At 46.7% G+C, this 20,975-nt stretch overlaps 1 protein-coding gene across 29 annotated transcripts in view; it reads right to left on the bottom strand.

The window, feature by feature from the left end:
* The window catches only part of GDAP1L1 (ganglioside induced differentiation associated protein 1 like 1), a 47,641-nt gene that overhangs the window by 26,481 nt on the left and 185 nt on the right, over nucleotides 1-20,975 (bottom strand). The window contains exons 2-7 of one of the 29 annotated variants that reach the window (XM_040638344.1): nucleotides 20,322-20,465; nucleotides 19,772-19,840; nucleotides 12,894-13,155; nucleotides 12,016-12,147; nucleotides 11,307-11,342; nucleotides 10,872-10,987 (exon numbers count right to left, since the gene is read on the bottom strand). The exons of 1 other annotated variant lie outside the window; for it this stretch is intronic. The gene's annotated coding sequence lies outside the window, so the exon portion shown is untranslated. 27 more of the 29 variants (XM_040638347.1, XM_040638355.1, XM_040638345.1 and 24 more) reach the window with 27 other exon arrangements.

Here is a 20,975-nt window from a genome sequence, read left to right as displayed (position 1 = left end):
CGGGGGGGGGGGGGGGCTGTAGTATCCAGGACAGCAGCGTGGGGGGAGGCCCACCACCGACTACTGGGGCTGGAGGCTGGATCCCAGGAAGCGCTCCTCCTCCCTCCCCGCAGCAGCCGCCCCCTCCAACAGGCCGCCTTCCCAGCAGTGCCCATTCCCTTCCCCTTGCCTTTGTCTGTCTTCTCAGCCCTCCAACAGACCAGGTCTTTCTGGGAGGGAAAGAGGCATAATGGATGTTCCCAGAACTGGGGACGGTGCTCCTGGGGCCCAAGACAGGGCCAGTCACCTCCCGGGAGAGCAGCCCGGCATCCTCCACCCTCCGGCCCCGAAACCCCACATTCCACCCTCCAGCCTCTCACCGGGGTCCTCAGCCCCCTTCAGCCCCCTGGATCCCCTCCCCCAAGCCTCCTAGCCACTGGGTGCATTCTGCTCCCTCGCTCCTTCGGGCTCTACCTTCTGCGAGCTGAAGGACTGGGTCCAGTGGTACAGAACCAGGCTCTCCTTGGGCCAATGGGCGGGGCTGGCCGCCTCGGGCGCGACGGGAGCCTCCACCGGCTTGGCTGCATCGCTCTCCAGCGCTGAGATGGGCCACCAGCTGCAGTTGGTGGGGGTCAGGTTGTTGGGGGTCGCCATGACAGCCGAGAATCAGAGGGAGGAAAGAAGGAGGCTCCGCGGCGGCGGCGGCTCTCTATCGCCCAGCATCACATGGCCTCGCGGAGCCTGCCCCTCTGCTTCGCTCCCTCCCTCCCCTCTCCGTGAATGTCATTACTCGCTGGGTGAGTGGGGGAGGGGCGTGGGGGATCCCAGGAGCTCCTTGGCACGCCCCTGGCCCCTGCCAGAGAAACCATCAGTCCTCTCGGTCTGGCACCATGGAAGGGTTCGAGGAGCCACAGGGGGGTGGGCCATGCCCCGCAAATAGCTCATATCTGGCCAGTCATCTGCCAAGACCACCACTGTTAACGCATTTTGACTCTCTATCTTCCAAGAAGCAAATACCTCTTAGGACAACTGGTGTTACAGAGACCAATTCCTTTTATAAATCAGTGTCTGGAAATAGCCTGTCTCTCTTAGGGGCTGTCATTTTCTAGCATTTCTCCTGAAGGACCTCTAAGGGCAGAAGGGAGAAAACTATGTGAAGTCCGGAGCAAATGCTTACACAGCACTTGCCCTGTGCCCCAGCTTTACAGCCATCAACTCATTGAGCCCTCACAATAATCCTATAAGCCTCATTTTACAGAGCAGGAAAGTGAGGCACAGAGAAGTTAAGTGACCTTGGCCAAGGTCCCCTAGCTAGTAAGTGGTGGGGTCGAAATTCGAACCTATCCTGCCTGGCTCCAGAGTCTATGCTCTTAGTGATAAGGTCATGATACCATGATGATGATAAAGACAACAGCACAGCAAGCATTTATCAACCCAAGCACTTTATACGCATCATCTCATTCATCTGCATGATAATCATTTTTACTAGAGGAGGAAAATGAGGCTCAAAGATGTCAAGTCATTGGTCCAAGGTCACATCTCTACCCCGGAGACTGAGGCACAAGGCGGAGCCCAAGAAAGCCTGTAATGCGCTGCTGTCCCCTAGTTTATCCTAAATATTCATGGCAGTTTTACATAAAGTTCCTTAATATACCCTTGCTTCCCTTGCTATAAATGTTGTTTTAATTTACTTACCATTGAGCAAATAGATGCACCAGGAAGATAAGCTTCTGAATTTGCCCTCCCTCCCCCACGTGATGCTATCAAGAACTCCTGAGCACAGGAGTTCACCCTTTTAGACTGCTAAGTCTGGCTCTTGAGGAATCAGTGTCCTTCCTTCTACCAGATAGCAAAAGTTCTGTGGCCCATGGGCTTCCCTTTTTGCTTTGGCTGCCAGGAAGCTTGGAGCTACACTTTCTGCTAAGTACCAGTTGCCACATTAGCCTCCCTGGTTCAGCAAATTCTTTGTCACTCTTCCATGAAATTCTTTTTTAATGATTTTACTCACTTGAGAGAGAAAGAGAGCGAGTGAGAGAGAGCAAGTGAACACTGAGTGGAGGGGGAGGGGCGAAGGGAGAGGGAGAAGCAGACTCCCCACTGAGCAGGGAGCCTGACTGGGTGGGGGTGGGGGAGTGCTGGGTCCTAGGATCCCAAGATCCCAACGTGAGCTGAAGGCAGATACTTAACTGACTGAGCCACTCAGTCACTCCTCCATGAATTTGTATTCCTTCTTTTTCCTCAAAGTGTCTTGTTGTTCATGATTTGATTTTATGAAGCAGAATATGATGTGTCTTGATGGAAAATTCAAATGTCTGAATTCAGGGAAGTAAGACCTTAGAAATTTGATCAGGCTGGAAAATCTGGTCCCTGTAGAGGCTGCTTTTAGGCCATGGAAATTTGAGCAAGGCAAAAGGACCTACAGTGACCACCTAGCTGATGCAAACTGGCTTTTAAGAGACCCAACTCGAAATAGCCATCAGCCCTAACTGACCAGTTACAACCAAGCACAGTTTCTAAGATTACCAAAAATAAAAACAAAAACAAAACAGTACAGTTCCATATGTCCCCATCCTCCCTTACTCCACCCTATAACTATAGCTCTTCACCACTGTCTCCTGGCAGACCATCTCTCCCTTGCGGTCCTGCTGCTGCTCCCTTGCAGTGTATTCAATAAACTTCTATCACTTTTGTTCTGCCTTGGGTGACTCTTTCAACCCTGGCGCTGCCAGCCCCCACCCAACTGGGATGCCCCACAGTCCCTATTCTGTGTCTTCGACCTCAATGCATCCAGGGAGCCCTTGTCACAGCAGTTGCACTCAAGTGTATAGTCATTCCCTCCACAAATATGAATTGTGCACCCACTGCATGCTAGGCACTTCAATGGCATCAGAAATACGGTGGCACATAAGACAGACATTGGCCTGCTCTTTGCATTTTTCACTTACTGATATGTCTGGGAAAGAGCCTCCTGTCAACATAGGTCTAGCCCACGGTTTGTAACAGTCTACATTGTATGGCTGCACTGTAATAAATTTAACTCCTATTAACAGATATATATGCTGTTTCTAATTTTTTGTTATAAAAACAACGCTGCAGCAAAAATCCTTATTCCTACAGATTTGCACACAAGTTTGAGTATAGTTTGTATGATAGCTTCCTAGCAGTGGAGTCGCTAGATTGAAGACTATGTCTCTACCCAAGTTCCCCCCCATGAGGCTGCTGCAGCTTACGCCCCCACCACTAACCATCTCCAAAAGGGCCCATTTCCCCGCACCCTTGCCAACTCAGCATCTTTTTAAACATTTGGGTTTTTTTCTTTTTGAATTTCTGGGTGAAAAATGGTACACTGTGGTTTTTATTTGCTTCTCTCTTTTGAGTTTTTATGATAAAGAAATTTTCAAACACACGACACGCAAACAAATTAGCTCAATGAACACCCATGTATCCGTCACTTAAATACAATCATTGGTTAGAACTTGCCATGTTTGTTTAATTTGGGAAGGAGGATTTGAAGTATTTTGAAACAAATTATAGGCATCATGATATTTCATTCATGAAATACTTCAGTATTAGATACTTTCTTTTTTTTTTTTAAGATTTTATTTATTTATTCATTCGACAGAGATAGAGACAGCCAGCGAGAGAGGGAACACAAGCAGGGGGAGTGGGAGAGGAAGAAGCAGGCTCATAGCAGAAGAGCCTGATGTGGGGCTCGATCCCATAACGCCGGGATCACGCCCTGAGCCTAAGGCAGACGCTTAACCACTGTGCCACCCAGGCGCCCCAGTATTAGATACTTTCTATCTAATGTAAATCATTTTCTTGCATAAACAACACACTTTTCACATTTAAAAAATTAATAAGGCCCTGATATCTAGTTCATGTTCCCATTTCCTCTGTTGTACCAGAAATGTCTGCATAGTGAGTCTGAACCAGGATCCACACAAGGACCATGCCATGAATTCTGTCGTTACCTTTCAAGTCTCTTTTATGGAGAATGGTCCTCATTCCTTTATATATTTTTTCCCCACCATGTTAACTCACGGAGTTGTCCTGTACAATGTTCTGCTTGGGGGTCTGATTGGTCACTGTCACGCCTTTTAACTTGTACTCTCCTCTGTGTTTCTTATAAACTAGCACTTAGACTAGATTCAGTCGAAGCATCTGGGGCACAAGAATTTAACTAATCCTTCGTGGGTGGAGCCCTGTGCTTCATTTTGCCTCCAGTCCAGAGATCCACAATGTCTTGGTGTCCCACTATTAATGATGCCATGTTTGATTTGAGGTGCTGACCACCACTCTCCATGGTAATGTCCATTTTTCCTCTTCCCACCAGGACCTTATGGGTATCCGGTTTCTCATCCACTGATGGTCCTTGCTGGGACCAATTATCAGGGGCTGTAAAACCATTTTCTGATTTTGCCGTTTCATGTGCATTTATCAGCTAGCATTCTTTGAGTTTCATCTTTTCAACCGTCTCGAATCCATTTTAATTTCTTTCCCAGCGAATGGTCTGTATTTCCTTGTTGCCCTGGGCAGCAGAGCTGGCTATGGGATCCAGGTCTACCTGACCCCCAGATACACCTGAGCTCTTTTCTCCACACACCACTGCCTCCACAGATAGCAGAGGCCGAACGGGCCACGGCCATGGGTGGGCTGCGGTGGGGGTGGAGGACATACTTCAAGCCTGGAAGGATCACTCGGGAGATTTTGTTTCCAAGTTTGGGGCAGGATGAATGGTTCTCCTGGGAATTAGAAGTTGCCCGAAGAAATTCGCTGTGAAAAATCCTAACAGTGAATGCATCTAATGTCTACATTCACCACCTGAGGGCCTGTGGGCTCAGGAAGCTACAGGGGCCCCAGAAATGCCATAAGGGTGTGGTGGGGAGCATGGTGGATCAGGAGAGCATGTGTGCCACCTAACGTACAGCCGGCTGCTCCTTGTCCCGGTCAGTCACTCCCGGAGTGGACTGCAAGCTTGGCTGCCAGTTATTCCAGGTTTTCAAGAACCTGGAGATCCAGATGTTCACGTGAAATCTCTCATTTTAAGATGTGTTAAGAAAAAAAAAAACTGGCTGGCACAGAAATAACAAAACATACTTGTGGGTTGGATCTAAGCCCTCACATTGTCACTTTGCAGCCTCTGCAGGAGATAATTTTTGCCGCAATCCTAGGGGCAGTATGTTAGTTAACATAGCACTAGCTACTGTAAGAGAGAAACCACAGTGGCTTTACACAGAAGTTTATTTTTCATTCACATAAAGTCCAATTAGCAGTAGGTGGGGGCAAGGGCAGGGAGTTCTCTGTCAACCTTCCCATGTGGCTTCCAAGATCACCCAGGCATTGCGATCCAGTGGGCACACAGTGAAGAGAGCAGAGGACCTTGTGGGAGGTTTTAATGGGTAGCAGCCCTCCTTAGTTATGCCCGTGTTCCACCCGTCAGAACTCAGTCCTGTGGCCACCTCACCAAAATGCAAAGGAGAGCTGGGAAATGTAGTTTCTGACCTGTGGCGGCCAGTTTCCAACAAGAACCGTCCTCTAGACTAGCTATGCAGACTTCTGGGGCATTTATCCATCTCTGCCCCACGCAATTACTGTCCTCTCCATTTTACAGATGAAGAAATGAATCTGAGAGGTTAAGTGACCTTTGATGTCTCGTAGCAGGAACATTGTCTTTGCTGACTTCAATCCAGGGACCTTTCCTCTCTCTCTGTGTTTCCCAACCTTGCCATTTCCTAAGAATCACCCATGGCACTTGTTAAACATACAAGTCCCAGAATGTCCGGGGGAGAGTGTGGTAACCTGTATTTTCGTCAAGAATCCCAGATGATTCTTCTCTCAGATTCTGCACCAGGGGCCGCACCCCAGAATCATCGGGGGAGCTTTGTGAAATGCTGATCCCTTGGCCCTAGCCCCTAGAAATTCTGATTCAGTGGGTCTTCAGGGAGGGGCCCTGACACTGACATTTTATAATACTCCCGGGTGACTGTGATGTGCCACCAGGGCTGGGAACCTCTGCTCCCACACCAAATTAGGCTGGTAAGTTTTTCAAACTAAAGCAGCAAGAGGAAGAGAGAAAGAGAGAGAGAGAGACAGAGAGAGATGAGTGAGAGTCAGCATTTTAAAAACTCTTCAACTAATTCTAATGTGCAGCCTAGGTTGAGACCTTCTCAATAAATGGACCAGAAGACTGAATGAGTAGGTTTGGGGTAAGCCAAACTTTCGGTATTTTTAAAGCTCCTCCAGGGTATTACGATACCACTGCCCTAGGGCTCTGCTACTCAAAGTATCCTCTGAAGTATCAGCACATCTCTGGGAGCTTGTAAGCAGAATCTCGGGTTCTACCCTAGACCTGCAGAATTAAAATTCCCAGGAGATAAACACGCTCTAGGCACACAGGCTGTTTTTTGGAGGACAGCAGATTAGGTCCTCCAATCAGGGCTGGCTCATCTTCTCTCCATCCCCATCCACCCTCCCGAAGCTTTCAGGAGGTTTTCTAGTGTCACTAGCATAATCTGTCCTCAAAGGTCTGGGCCTTGCTGCCCCCGTGCCGTGGCCATCTGTTCATGGATACTTCGTTTGGTCTGGGCATGCGCATGGTCTGATGAATCAACAGGGGACTTGAAGGCCCTTTCTGCCAGGGAAGGACATCACAGATGCTGGGTACTGTCTTGGGGGCAGACCATGGGATTGGTTGCTTCACCTGAAGATCTAAAGCTCTTTAGATCTGCAGTTTGGAAAAGAAAGCAGACTTGTTTTGTGAGGTTCTGGGACCAATCAGAGGAAGCTATAGGGAGGGAGGTTGAGTTCAATATAGGGAAAAGTTTCCAAAAAGCAGGGGCTGAATCAAAGGTTGTAAGCTTCCTGTTCCCCGAAGAGGACAAGCAAAAGTTGAATGGCCTTCATGCAGGGGCACTCAGAGGCACCGTCTGGATTGGATGTGAGCAGGAAGGAGTACTCCCCTCAAGGCTGAGACCTGCAGGCCCTCAGAGGCTGGGAGGCGGGGTCGAGGAGCAGAGCTCGGGAGGGAGATGATTCAGGGTTCTAATGCACCAATCACGTGTGAAGGCAGTTTGCTTAAACACAAATGACTGTGTGTGTGTGAAATAATTTCCGTGTTGGTCTCCAATAGTTTGAAAGCCGTGAGGTCAGTGGCTGGGCTGCCTGCGGAGTCCACAGCATCTGGTACAGATACAACAGCAACTGTCCAGTAAATATGTGTTAACTTAAATGCAAACGGCTGACGGTGAGCATTTATCTATTTGTCTCTCACTGGTAATTTTTGTACTCTGTGGGGCAATTTGGCATCCTTTTGTGCCCTTTAAAGCATCTTTGTCAGGTGTTCAAATAGTCCCTTTTCCTGCTTGCTTTCTCATTAAGTGCTAATTCTTTTTCATCCAGCTTGTATCTGCATGGCACTCTTTGTAATGGAAAAACAACTCATATATCCTAAATGGCCCATGAAGGGGAGGGTGTTATTAAATCACTCAGGGGCTCTCCTCTGCAAAGCCCAACCACCAATCCAAGAACATTGTACCTGGGAGCATCCCAACCAGAGGCCAACAGCATGGTCTCCAGGTGACTGTTCTCTATGAACTACTTTGTGCTTGACTCTATCTTGTGGTTTGTTTTTTTTCCCTCTGTTCTGAACATCTATTACTTTTGAATAAGAAAAACTAACCAGCAGGAACTGGACTGGTTTTAAACTCTATTTTAGATCTCTAACTTATTTTAGCCAGCTTTATCTAGTTGGCAGTGTTATCATTTGAGAAAACTGCACACGGAAAAACAGAGTGAATGCTTCCAATAACCACTTAACAAGAAAGCTGAGATCCCGAGAAATAAAATGATTTATCTGTCCCAGGATACATGAGGCAAGAGCAGAACTCAGGCCCTGACTTGCAGGTGGGTGATCTTTCTTTTTTGAAAAGATTTTATTTATTTGAGAGAGAGAGAGAGAGAGAGAGAGAGGGAGAGAGAGGGCAGAGGGAGGGGCAGAGGGAGAAGCAAGCTCCCTGCTCACTCAGGGCTCGATCCTAGGACCCTGGGATTATGACCTCAGCCAAAGGCCGACACAAACGCAGACGCTTAATGACTGAGCCATCCAGGGGCCCCTGAGTGTTCTCTCTTATATATCACTCCCTGCCCTTCCTGCTGTGAACCAGTTTTCTCTAAGTCAGCAATGCAGGGCTGTCTCAGGCATTCATGGCCTCACAGGTTGGATATTTCATTTTACTGACAGGATCTGAGTAGATTCCAGAGTGGAGACAGCCATCAGACCAGGCAGCCTCTACATATGTCTTTGCTTACTGGGAAACCACAACAGGCTGCAGATCAAATGCACAGAACTTCTGGCAGAAGCCTGTCCCTGGCACCAGGGCCACTTTGAAAGTCTGCTATTGGGTGATCTGCAAAAGTTACAGGCAAGTCTGTGCCATTTCTGCCACGTGGGACATTTTCTTGGGAGTATCCAGGATTGCTGAGAAGTTCTCCATGGACGCTTCCTCCAGTCCGGCTCTGGCTTCTCTGAGCCAAGTGAAAGGTGTAGAGCGCTTCTCCAGGAGACCTGGCCATGCCGAGCAGGGCTTAGGCCTGGGCTCTACTCCTTTTCCATTTGATAGGACCCGGCAGAGGGAATGTGAAAGCAATCAAGCTGTGCCAGAACCTACGCCAGCAGCTTCAGGCTCTGCAGAAGCACCAGGGGCTTGGCTCAGCTGAGACAGGCTGGAAAATTCACAGGGTGAATGGATCTCAGGTTTCACAGCTGAGAAATGAGCATAAGGATTTTTTTACTGTATTTTTTTTTCTGGCATCTGGGCAGATGAGTCCATGGTGGCTGTTCTGGGTGTCCTAAGGTCAGCTTCATTGTGGGGCTCTGGTATGTGATAAAGAGTATTTCTGGGCTAAGATGATTCTTGGAGGTGGTTCCCGGGTTGGGATGTCCACTGGGAGAAGGTGCTTTGGAAGTGCAGTAGAGAAATTCTGAAGGCCAGAGGATGAGACTTGTACCTAAAGCACTGACAGGTTCTTAAGGCTCACCCTGAGGAATTCTTTCTACACCTTATAAGGGAAAGACAAACAGGCACTTACGTGACGAAATCTTAAGAACAAATTGCATAGTAATAATCAAAGAGGTGTTGATTAAAAAAAAAAATCTTCAGGGGCTTTTCAAGAAAATTATAAAAATAATATACATTAATCATAACAAATTCAAATAACACATAATGTAAGAAGCGAATATAACTCCATTCTCCTGAAGAGGTACAAAATAAAATAAGGTATCATTTTTCACACTACCAGATAGGCAAGCTTAAAAAAATGGTCATCTCCAGCACTGGCAAGAGTGTAGGCCAGGGTTTTTTAACCTTAGCAGCACGGACACAATTCTTTGTGGTGGGGGCTCCCCTGTTTACTGTAGGGTGCTTAGCTGCATCCCTGGCCTCTACCCCCTAGATGCCAGGAGCATCTCCAGCACTACCTCCCAGGCTGTGACAACCAAGAATGTCTCCAAGCATTGTCAAATGTCCCCGGAGTGGGGGGTTGGGGTGCAAAATGACCCCCTGCTAAGAGCCATTGTAGGCAAATGGACACCCCAAACACCACTGGTGGGAGTAGAATCTGGCAGTTTAACATACTTATCAGATAATAAAATTTGTGTCACAGAGTTCCTGAGTCGCTCAGTCAGTAAGCATCTGACTTTGGCTCAGGTCATGATCTCAGGGTGCTGGGTTCAGGCCCCAGAAACTGCTCAGCAGGGAGTCTGCTTCTCCCTCTCCCTCTGACCCTCCCCCCTCCTGCTCATTCTCTCTCTCTCCTCTCAAATAAGTCTTTAAAAAAATTTTGTGTCACAAGGAACTTCACTTCAAAATACACTTACAGGAGTACAAAGCACTTTGCATCCTTTGTTCAAGCACTAAGGATAATAATGCATAATGGCACTAGTGGTTAAAGTAGCACTATTGGTAATATTTTCACTGGTAATGATATAAACAGCATTGATAGGTAATTGGTTAAATATCTATCTATCTGGCTGCAAAATGCCCAGACATACAACTGAATTAGGTCTGATATAGAGAGGTCTTCAAGATAAAATGTTATTGCCTGGGGGGCGGGGGGGAGGAGCACTTGGGTGGCTCAGTCAGTGGAGTGTCTGCTTCAGGCTATGATCTCAGGGTTCTGAATAAGAAAAACTCGAGTCCTACATCGGGTCCCCTGCCTAGCAGGGAGTTGCTTGTCCCTCTTCCTCTGCTTCCCCCCTCCCCCATTCCTATGCTCGCTCTCAAATAAATAATCTTTTAAAAAAAACTGTTATGGGGGAAAAAGCAAGGAGCAGAAGAGTGTAGATAACATTTTTGTAAAATTTAAAGAACTGTATGAATAAGTGGATATGTGTGTGTGTGTGTGTATAAATATGTACATCAAAATATGTATGGATACATGTTCTTATTTTTTTTTATTTATTTTTTTAAAAGATTTTATTTATTTATTTGACAGAGATAGAGACAGCCAGCGAGAGAGGGAACACAAGCAGGGGGAGTGGGAGAGGAAGAAGCAGGCTCATAGCGGAGGAGCCTGATGTGGGGCTCGATCCCAGAGCACCGGGATCACGCCCTGAGCCGAAGGCAGACGCTTAACCGCTGTGCCACCCAGGCGCCCCGGATACATGTTTTTAAAGCCTGGAATAAAGTGCACGAAATCACAAACTGTGGCTATCATTCTGCAGAGTAGGATAGAGGGGTACGGGGGGGAACATCTGGGATTTTCCATCTCTACTTTAAATATTTCAGAATCACTTATATCATTTTACAACAAGGATGTTGCGAAATTATAAGTAGAAAAGGAAAAAAGAAGGAAAAGAAAGGAACCGTGGTTGGAGTCCTGCCTGCTCTCACCTGGAGTAAGTAAACCTGGCTGAAAGGCTTGCCCTGCCCTTCGAAGATCCCAAGGCAGCATCAGAGGCACCACAGCACCAATCTTCTAGTTGGCAGAGGGGAGAGTTATTTCCATCCTGCAAATGGGGAGACTGAGACTCAGTGAGTTCCATGATTTGCCCAAGGGCCCACATCTCTGGAGTCCCAGGGACCACGCCCCTAAATCACAGGAGCAGATCCAGCCACAGGCTCTCACAACCATAGGCCTCACAAGCCTGCCCTGTTCAAGTGCTCCCACTTGTGGCCTCTACTCCTTCAACTCCTCTTCAGCTCTCATTCCTTCTAGCAAAGCTGGTATTCCTCTCCCGTGGTCATTTTCCTCCTTCTGGCTCTCCTTTGCTGAAGGCATCATGCTTTAGGAAGAGGAGGGTTTTGAGATCCAACCCTGTCACTCACCAGCTCAACTAGTGGCTTCACCTCCCTGGGTCTCATCTGTAAAATGGAGATAAACGTACCTAACTTCCAGAATTGTTTTGAAGCTCAAAAGAATCACGTTTGCGAATGCATTTTGTAAAACAGAAAGCACTTAAAAATATTAGTTGATTTTATTTTAGCAAAATAAAACTCTAGCTCTCTTCCTGTGGGGTTACAGTAACACTGCTGGGGTCACTACAAGGGAGAAGACATTGAATGGAAATCTGAACCTGAAACATTGTACAAAGATTTGCAATATACGGCAATATGCTGAGAAGGCCACACAGAGAGTTCAGAAAATGGGTCAGTCCATCTAAGCTAGTACCTTACCTGAGCCAGGTTCCCGTCGAACCTTTTACTGGGCTCTGGGACTTGTGCTGTCACCAGGGAGAGGTGCCAAAATGCTAACCATCTTAGGGCAGGGGAGCAGGGAAACAAGAAAACCCAATGGAGTGTATTGCCAGCACCATGGATTGTACTTCTATTCACAGAAACACGGACTAGGCAGGAAGCAAGTTAGTATGGCTGTCCAGGGCTTACGGGAGTGCTCAGTTAATTTATTGACATTATAAAAAGTAATGTATGCAGAAGCACCCGGGGCAAGGTTCCATCTCCTACCATCCCAGTGAAATGTGGTGAAAGTGACCTTGTCAAGAATGGCAGCAACAACAGCAAACTTGAACAAGCTCACCTCACTGCTGGAGTCGGTGGTGAGGTGGGCCCTGAGTGTGTGTGGTTGATAACCTTGCGTTTATGCGATTTCTCAGTACATTTACTGGAGGCTTTACACAGCTCATCCCCTCTTCAGGTGTAAAATTCTGTTCTAAGAAAATAATCAGACTCATAGTCAGATGTAGATACAGACACACACAAATACACATGCTTTAAATGTACATATACACATAAATAAGCATTTTCAGCTCAGAGTGATTACAGCAAACATACATACCCCAACCGTCCAAAAATAGAGGAACAGTCAATCACAGAAGAAATTACGAATATATTTAAATAACAGACTATTATACTGTCATTAAAATCATGTTTTTGAGGAGTATTTTGTGACCTGGAAAACGCTTACAATAGTTAATGAAAAGAAGAATATTAAACTGTACACCCAGTTTATCAGCAATTAACATATATACATTTATAATAATAATAACAGCAACTGCGATGTGCTGGATGCTATGAGCCAGGCAGTGTCTTATCCCATTATTCATACAACTCTCTCCAAGCCCTCGGAGGTGGGTACTAACATTACCCCCATCTCTCAGAGGGGTACATGAAGGCATAGGGGCTCAGGCAGTATGTCCAGGGCCACACAGAGGGGTGGTGGTCGTGGGGCTGGACTGCTAACAGAGCCAGTCTGGTTCTTAGGAACTCTGTGGCACTGTGACAAAACACTCACAGTGGTCATCCCCCAGTGCTGGGGCTGAACAACATATACTTTTCTCCTTTATATTTTCCACATTTTCTATAGAGGTACATTTTTCTTTGGTTAAAATTAGCTTTTGTTAAAAAATAATATAACACATTAAAAATACTTCCAAAGTACAAGGGGTACTAAATTACCTAGGAGCCAGATGGATGGGAGGTGGCAAATCAGATCCAATTTGATTTGATGCAATGGAAAGGGGTCGGGAAAGGCCAGACGACTAGGCACAGGGGGAAAGATAGCCGTCAGGTTCTGAACACATCTCATCTCGCCAGGTGCTGTGGGACATCCGCGCTGAGACAAGCAGCAGGACACAGGACACAGAGGTATGGTGGTGGGGGCAGGGGCCGTGAGCAGGCCGCCCCAAGATGGCCATTTTGACATGAAGATTATTGTGAGCTGAAAGTGACAGAGACCCTGTGGGCTCAAGAGAAACTTTTGCCCCTCCCTTAACTATACAGAAGAATCTCAACTGGCGGTCCTCCCCAGAATGGGAGTTATTAGCAGAGATAAACTGTATGTGAGTGACCTATCTGTACGGCAGGACAAACATCTAATTATCAACATCGGCCTTTCTTACCAACGTAAAGTACATTCCTTTCCTCTGAAGTCCCAGGCTCCTACCCCCTTCTCTTTAGTTCAGGATGACATACAGACCTCACTCTGCCTGTCTGTGTAGATTCCCTGCATGTATGCTATTAAATTTGATTTTCTCCTGTTAATCTGTCTCAGGTCAATTTGATTCTTAGTCTAGCTAGAAGGACCCTTGAAGGGTATAGAAATTCTTGCTCCCCGACAGGGGACATACGGGCTGAAGACCTGGATGTGGTGTCAACAACAAGCAGATATCACCAAAGCTGTGGAAGACACTTACTATTTCTACTGGTCTGTTCCCTCTATCCCTTTCTTTGGGTAAGAGCAACCCATCTTTTCCTTTGGAGAAATGCCCTACCCATTCTCTGTAGTCTTGGTGAGATGGGCAAAGTGCCTGGCTCTATAAGAGATGGGCACTCTATCAAGCTAAAGGAGAACATTTCTTGAGGTCAAACCTGTACTTCTGTTGCAGGTAAGTCAATGATTAAGCCCGCAATGCCCAGCCACTTAGTGAAATGGCCTTTGCTGCTTGGGAGCCATTGCTCAGCTCTCAGTCTGAAATTTAATTTTCTTGAGTCCACAGTGAGATAAGAGTCTTCAAATCTGGCTTTTTGGGGAGGAAAAAAGACTTCCTAATTTCCAAACTCTCTGTAGACTAAGAACACAAACTGGGAGTGAGAGGATAGAGAGTTTCTATTAGCTACAGTGTGTGGAGATGACACACCATAAGATTAAAGAGAAGTTCCCATAGAGCGGGAAGGGACAAGGGCCTTCTGGGACTGTCCAGGAGAAAACGCAGGACAGGTGTTCTGGTCTGCCCTCCTCTAAGGCCAAATCCTTGCGTGGGGCTCAGAAGCACTTGGGTTTAGAGGACGCTGGTGCCCCATTCCCCGAGCAGAGCCGAGGGAGAGCACTGGACTTTCAGAGAAGACCCACACTAGCTGGGCCGCAGCACCAAGTTGCACCTCGGCTGTAAAAGGAGCCCCAGGAGATGAGGCAGTGGACAAGAGCAGTTCTCTCTGCCCCCTTTCACCGTGTGCCACACGGGTAATCCGGAAGCATACGCTGCCCCAGTGAGGGGCTGGGCAGACGAGGAAAGGTCAGGAGACAAGCTGAGAGGACTACGGCACACAAGGGCCTTGTGACTAGAAACACGGGCGATATTCATGATTCTGCTCAGGAAAGAAATCGGGCCAGCCCTGTTTTGGTGGGCCCCACCAGAATCCATAATGCCGAGGGACAAGTCTAGAGTAGCCACATGGCAGGGAAGACCAGCAGCGGGGAGGGACCACACCTGAACCACAAAGCTCGTCTGCCTCCCCCCTCTCCTGCCCAGATGCCACATGGGGTGGGGAGCACCATGAAAGGAGAAGAGGGAGGGGAGAAAACCCTGAAATACTGAATATTTATGCACAACTGTGTATGAACTAGAAGAGAGGGAAAGAGCCCCCCAGGACTGAGAGAATGGAGTCTGAGATCCATGAGAGGAGGGAAACACAGGAAGTTGTACAGTTTCGGACCAGAGTAGCAGCGGGTAAAATCTGACGCTGCTAATGGGCCAAAGAACTTGACTACTGCACAGAAGGACACAGAAGAATGAAAAATGGGACTAAATCACTTTGACGACGATGCCCCGGAGAAGCTGCCTGGGAATTCCCGGCAGCTGGCAGAGGCTCTGGTCTCCAGTCTGAGAAGGCCTGGTTATTCAGCATTCCTGTTGGTTGAGTGACCTTTCTGATATCCTTTCCATGAGAGTCACAGATTTTTCTCCCCTCAGACACAGCGTCATCCTGGAAGAGCATGTGAGATGAGAGGAGTGGGAGGCAAGGCCCCTGAGGACCAGCATCTGGGTAGAGGCGGAACAGCTGAGAGCAGGGCCACAGAAGCCAGAAGAGGACTGGAGTTAAGAAGGAGGTCATACCCAAGTTACTTGTGACCTCGGCAAGAAGTGTTTCGGTGGGGATGGAAGTCAGGCTGCAGTGGGCTGAAGAGAGAGAGAACTGAAGAAGTAGAGATATTGACTATGGTTTTAAGGGGGAGGAAAGGACAGGAGCTTTAGGGGGGATCTGGGTAGAAGGGGGCTTTGTGGGTTTGGGTTTTTTCCCATTGTTTCTGTATTTTAAAGGATGCAAAAAGATACCGTAGGTGTTTGCATGTATGGAAAAATGGAATGAGTCCCCTGAGAACAGTGGCAAGATGGGAACCAAAGTGGTGTCAAAGTAGGGACTGGTCTCAGAGAAAAGGGGAAGGAATGGCTGTAGAGATGGCCAAGAAGAAAGGACACAGAACAAGACCTCAAATCCAATGGCTTCTGAGGACACAGATGCACCTTTCTGGTGAAAACTTCTCTTTTTCCCTTGGACAGAATTAGATGCTCATGAATGTATAAGCAGAGAATGAAGAAATACTTTGGCAAATTATAGCTAAATGTCAACGCTTGAGAGGGAAGATTGGTTAAGAGACCATGGGCAAGGAAAGAATTTCTGGAATTAGGCTGAGCCAGGAAACCATAATACAACAGTTCAAATGTAGAGTTAAGTTGAAGACTTATCAAGACTTAACTCAAATTTAAAAACTCAACACAGCCATTGTGAACTGGCAGATACAGTAAGTATGAGTACCTAAATGCTTAGCTCAACAGCCTTCGAGCAGGGGCTCTTCACATTTACAGTTGTTGTTTGGCATAGGTCAGAATATAAGGTCCAGGCTGTCCCCACCCAGCCCCATGTATCTTCCTGTGCCTTGGAAACCTGCATGGGGCTGCCCCACAGATCTCTCAAGTTCTGTGAGTGTAAACTCAGCTCCTCATTCAGAGCCATCTCACTTCAGGCAGGCAGTGAGATCAGCCTTCAGCCAGGCTGCCTTGGTTCAAATTCCAGCCACACCACTTACTAGCTGTGCGACCTCAGACAAGTTACTGAACTTCTCTGTCAGTTTCCTCATCTGGAAAATGAAGATAATGGTACACTGCTGAGAGGATTAGACTGAGTTTGCTGACACACAGTAAGAACTATAAAAGTATGAGCTTTTATCATTATACCCCATTTAAATGTTGTTCTCCATCTGTTCCCCGACAATCTGATTCAGTAGGGTGACATCAGAAATAGGCAACAATATCCAGTCAGTGGCTCAAACCAGAAAGCAAATTTTCATTATCCACTTTCGCTCACTGCCCATCCTGTTCACATTTAATCTCTCACCAAAGCCCAATGTAGTAAACTTTCAATCTGCTACCCTGCTCTCCAGTCCTATGGCCACCTGCTCTTTAGATCACTGCCAACGCAGGCCCAGATCACTGTGCCATCCAGCCTGTAACCACAGTAATCGTTCTAAAGTAAAATGGTCGTTTCTCTTCACTTCCACAGTCCCCACGATTCTGAAAATAACCCTTCTGCCAAGACCTCTAAGATGAAGACCCTTCATTACAGGATTCCTGCTATCACCTGCATTTCAAACTCCTGATGGTCCAAACTCTTCCCAATTTCCCAAACTTACTGGCTTCCTGGATTTCCCTCCCTAGTGAATGGTGCCACCCACTGGCCACTCATTCACTCAGGCCAGACATCTCTGAGGAGCACGTTCAGCCAAGTCCCCCTAATCCTAAATGCTGTGGCCCCTCAGGGCCTCTCCCCCCTTCAGACACTGTGTGCAGTTCTCCGGCCTTCATTTACATTAATTCAAATGTCTTCAAACTGGCCTCTCTTACATTCCTCTTCTTCTTCATCCACTAACAGGCTGCCAGAGTGATAGAAATAGTCCACCGTACATCACTATTTTGCTTAAGGGCAAAATAGAAGCTATTTAACACAATTCCCTCCTTGAGTTGGCTTGGACTCTCTCCAGTCTCACCTTCGTCCTTTCCCACTTCCCAGGTCAATGTCTGACTTTCAAGTTTAGACAGAACCTCCTCCAGGAAGCCTTGTCTGAGACATCCCCCTGCACCTCCAGACCAGGCTAGGCAACCCTTCTGGGTGCCCCAGGGCTTCCTGTGCCTCCGCACTGGGCAAGCAGCAGGTATTCACTGAAGTCTGCGGAAAGAAGAGTGGGAACTGAGGACAAGCAAGGCAACCAGACACACTGCAGTCCCATGGCAGAGACCAGGACGCAGCTCTCTTCCCTTTCCCAGACTTCCAAAAGGACACCACACATTTACTCCCTATTACCACACTGCTTTGATAACAGAAGTATTTCATAACAGGATAATCGTGGGGGGATTAAAAATATTTAAATAGTTTCTGGCACATAGTGAACTTTCAGTGGTTTCACTTGACAAGTAATTACCGAGTGCCAACTCTGTGCCAGGCAAGAGTCTGGGCCCTGGGGATAGACTATTTTCATCAACTTTAAGACACCGTTATTTTAAAGACTCCTCATTTATTGTAGGTATAATCAAGAAAAAAAAATGCTACCAGGACACAGGTGTCAATTATAAGACACATCCATTTTTTCAGAGTGCTTAACTGTAGGAAATATCATCTAGGAGTCAATGAGAAAAGTAGTGATAAACAAAAGAGACAAAGTCTCTGTTTTCAGCTCACTTCTATTCTAGTGAGGGTAATGGTAACGAATATATGTTATCAGGTAGTGGTAAGTGCTATAATAAAAAGAAAGTTCAAGGGACACAGATGAAGGGGTCTTCTGGGGTAGCCAGGAAAGGCCCTGCTGGGGAACCACACGAACAGACTTGAATGAAGAGGAGAGTTGTGGGTAAACAATATCCAAGTAGAAAGAACATCAAATACAAAAGACTTGAGAGGGAAATGTGCCTGGTAAGTCCAAGAATAGGCAAGTCAAATGCAGCTGGAACACAGTCCCACATCCTAGGCAGCACATTTCCTCAAGCCCAATGAATTTCCCAGGTGAAAGCAAGTATGCCTGATCTAGTTAGGGTGTGTAAGGGGAAGATGGGTTGAGACTAAGAAAAGTGGCCTAACTCAAGTGACCAGGAAGGTGGGCATAGGGTCAAATGGCCTAAATTTGAATCCCAATTCTGCCACTTACAAGCTGTGTAGCCTTGGATGACTTATCTAACTGCTCTGATCTTTACTTTACTCAGGTGTAAAATGGACAAAATAAAAGCAACTGCTTTGCAAGTTGAATTAAATTAAGATTAAATGAGACAGTCCTTGTAAATAAAGATAGAAATGATCATTATCATCAACATCTTCTACTCCAAAATCACTTTTCAAATTGTATCAAGGTAAGGAACAATGTTTTTGAGCCTTAAAACACTTAAGACGACTATTCCAGATTACCAGCTGGTAGGATGGCAGCCACATTGTTGGGAAAATAAATTTTTTTGAAGGTTTTGAATTTGCCTTCTTCAAAGTTATTTTTTAAAATCAAAGTTATCCTCCTATGTATATTGTTTTTGCAGTATAATTGATGAAATTAAGTCTACTCTACTCAGTCAGTTATAAGATACATGGAATAGGAAGTGCTGCTAAAGGAATTTAAAAGCTACGATAGCTTCCTGATGAAATGACATTACTATGTGCATTAAGTTAATACCTAGCCAATTTCCTTTTTTTTTTTTTAAAAGATTTTATTTATTTATTCAACAGAGATAGAGACAGCCAGCGAGAGAGGGAACACAAGCAGGGGGAGTGGGAGAGGGAGAAGCAGGCTCACAGCAGAAGAGCCTGATGTGGGGCTCAATCCCATAACGCCGGGATCACGCCCTGAACCGAAGGCAGACGCTCAACCGCTGTGCCACCCAGGCGCCCCCAATACCTAGCCAATTTCCTAAGTACATAAAGTCTGCACGTAAGTTCAGGGCTTTTTCTATGGCTGGAAAGACCCTGTGTTGCTAATACAGGAGGCATATCTGGCTTTTTGTTCCCTCAGATCACATGTTTTCTAGCTTCTCTATCTCATTCCGTCATGAGGTGCCACACAATGAGCCAGGCCTGTCTGTCATGACTTGAAATTTCAGGCCACAGCAAGTGGTGTGAGTTAATGGACTTCGTAAGTATTCCCCAGACGTTCTTGCCTTCCAAATACTCTCTGAGGAAAGAGCCACATTCTCAGAAAGCATCTGACTTTATGATGGAGATATGCTTACATGAAGCACTTAAAAAATTTTTGGCTGTTAGTATTTAATGCCATAATGGAAGGAAGTAGGTAGAATGAAGAATTCACGAAAACTGTATTTAGCACCTACTAACCTCCAGGAATTGTTGGGCTTTGGGGATTCATTACTGATCTATAGTCCTTGCCCTCAAGTATGTGTGAGTTTTATCTGAAGCAGTATTTTCAAATGACAGCTTAATAACAAGTCTTGATGCAACTCACTTTGCAACTCCTGAGGAAAAAATGCACCATATTTTCCTCTTTTTTATTCTTTTCCAAGAGATGTTGAGAAATGGGCAGCAGATGGACAGGCTTTTGAGACAAATTAAATGCCAACTCGGTAACTTACTAGCTTTGGGTGATAAGACAAAGGGAGCTAGAACAAGGGATCGAACACCTGAGTCCCAGGCATCCGCATCTGTAAAATGTATAAAGTCACAAGAATATTAAATGAGAGAATATGCACATTGCTGCACAGAAGAGGATAGCCATTGTTATTAGTATCATTAAGTTTGATGTTGGAATTTCACAATTAATAGTTTTTTTTCATCCCGTCAGTTAATGAGCCTTTGGTAGGAACAAGGAGAACTTGAAAATGTTTCACCCAGGGCCCACTACATGCTTTATGTTTAACATCCTTATACAATGACTTGTAGATTCCATTCCCAGACATGGGTCAGGCATTCCAAGGTCTGGCTGTAGTTAAGTTGGACAGACTAAACTATTTCCAGCAGCCTATCTAGTTAGGTGACTATACCTGAGTATCAGGGCGGGTGGGAGTGGGAGGGCCCAGTTTTGGCTCAGGTAACAACCCTCCCCCTGGTGTTGGGCCAGAACCAACTCTAGCCAATTCTTTTAAGGAAAGCTATCTTTTCCACAAAGCTCAGAGAAATACAAACGTTTAACTGGGGCGCGGTGAATGCGGAGCGGCACAGCTACTTCAGCAGAACCAGTCCTGGTGACGGAGGGGGGGGGGAGGTTGATTTGCAACTGTTGCACACATCACCCCTTCTCTGCCTTTCATCTGAGCAACTGTCAGAGTCCTAAAAATGGAAAGATCCCTTAAAATCACCTACTTCGGTGAACTGCCCCATAAACCTTTTTGCAAAATTTAGTACGTATGTGCATTTCTCCGTCGAGTTCTCACTAGATTTTCCAAGGGGTCCGTGCCTGTAAAAATGAGATTCGCTGATATAGTCCACTTCCTCACTTAACAGTTGGAGAAACTGGCCCAGAAAGGTAAAAGCAGTCGTCTCAAGTCAAACAGAGGCATTACAGCCATTCCAATTTCGGCCTCACATTCCCGGCCCTGGCCGTGATTGATAACCTCCCCCGCTTCTCTGCAGGCCAGGAGACGAGCGCTTGCGTCCGAGCTCTGGAGATGTCGCAGGCCGTCAGGTTCCTTCGCACCAAAGAGACTCGGGCCAAGAGCTCAGCGGGTGCCTCGAAGATTCCCCCACCCTGGCCTCGGTCCCCGGAATTTCCGTTGCCACGGTGACTCCAGGGCGAGCACCAGGCCCAGGGAGACCTTGGGAAGTGAGGCGGCTGGGCGA

This window comes from Ursus maritimus, unplaced genomic scaffold (genome assembly GCF_017311325.1).
Source record: "Ursus maritimus isolate PB19 unplaced genomic scaffold, ASM1731132v1 scaffold_22, whole genome shotgun sequence".
Lineage (NCBI taxonomy): Eukaryota > Metazoa > Chordata > Mammalia > Carnivora > Ursidae > Ursus > Ursus maritimus.
This window is presented reverse-complemented; position numbering and strand designations above follow the sequence as displayed.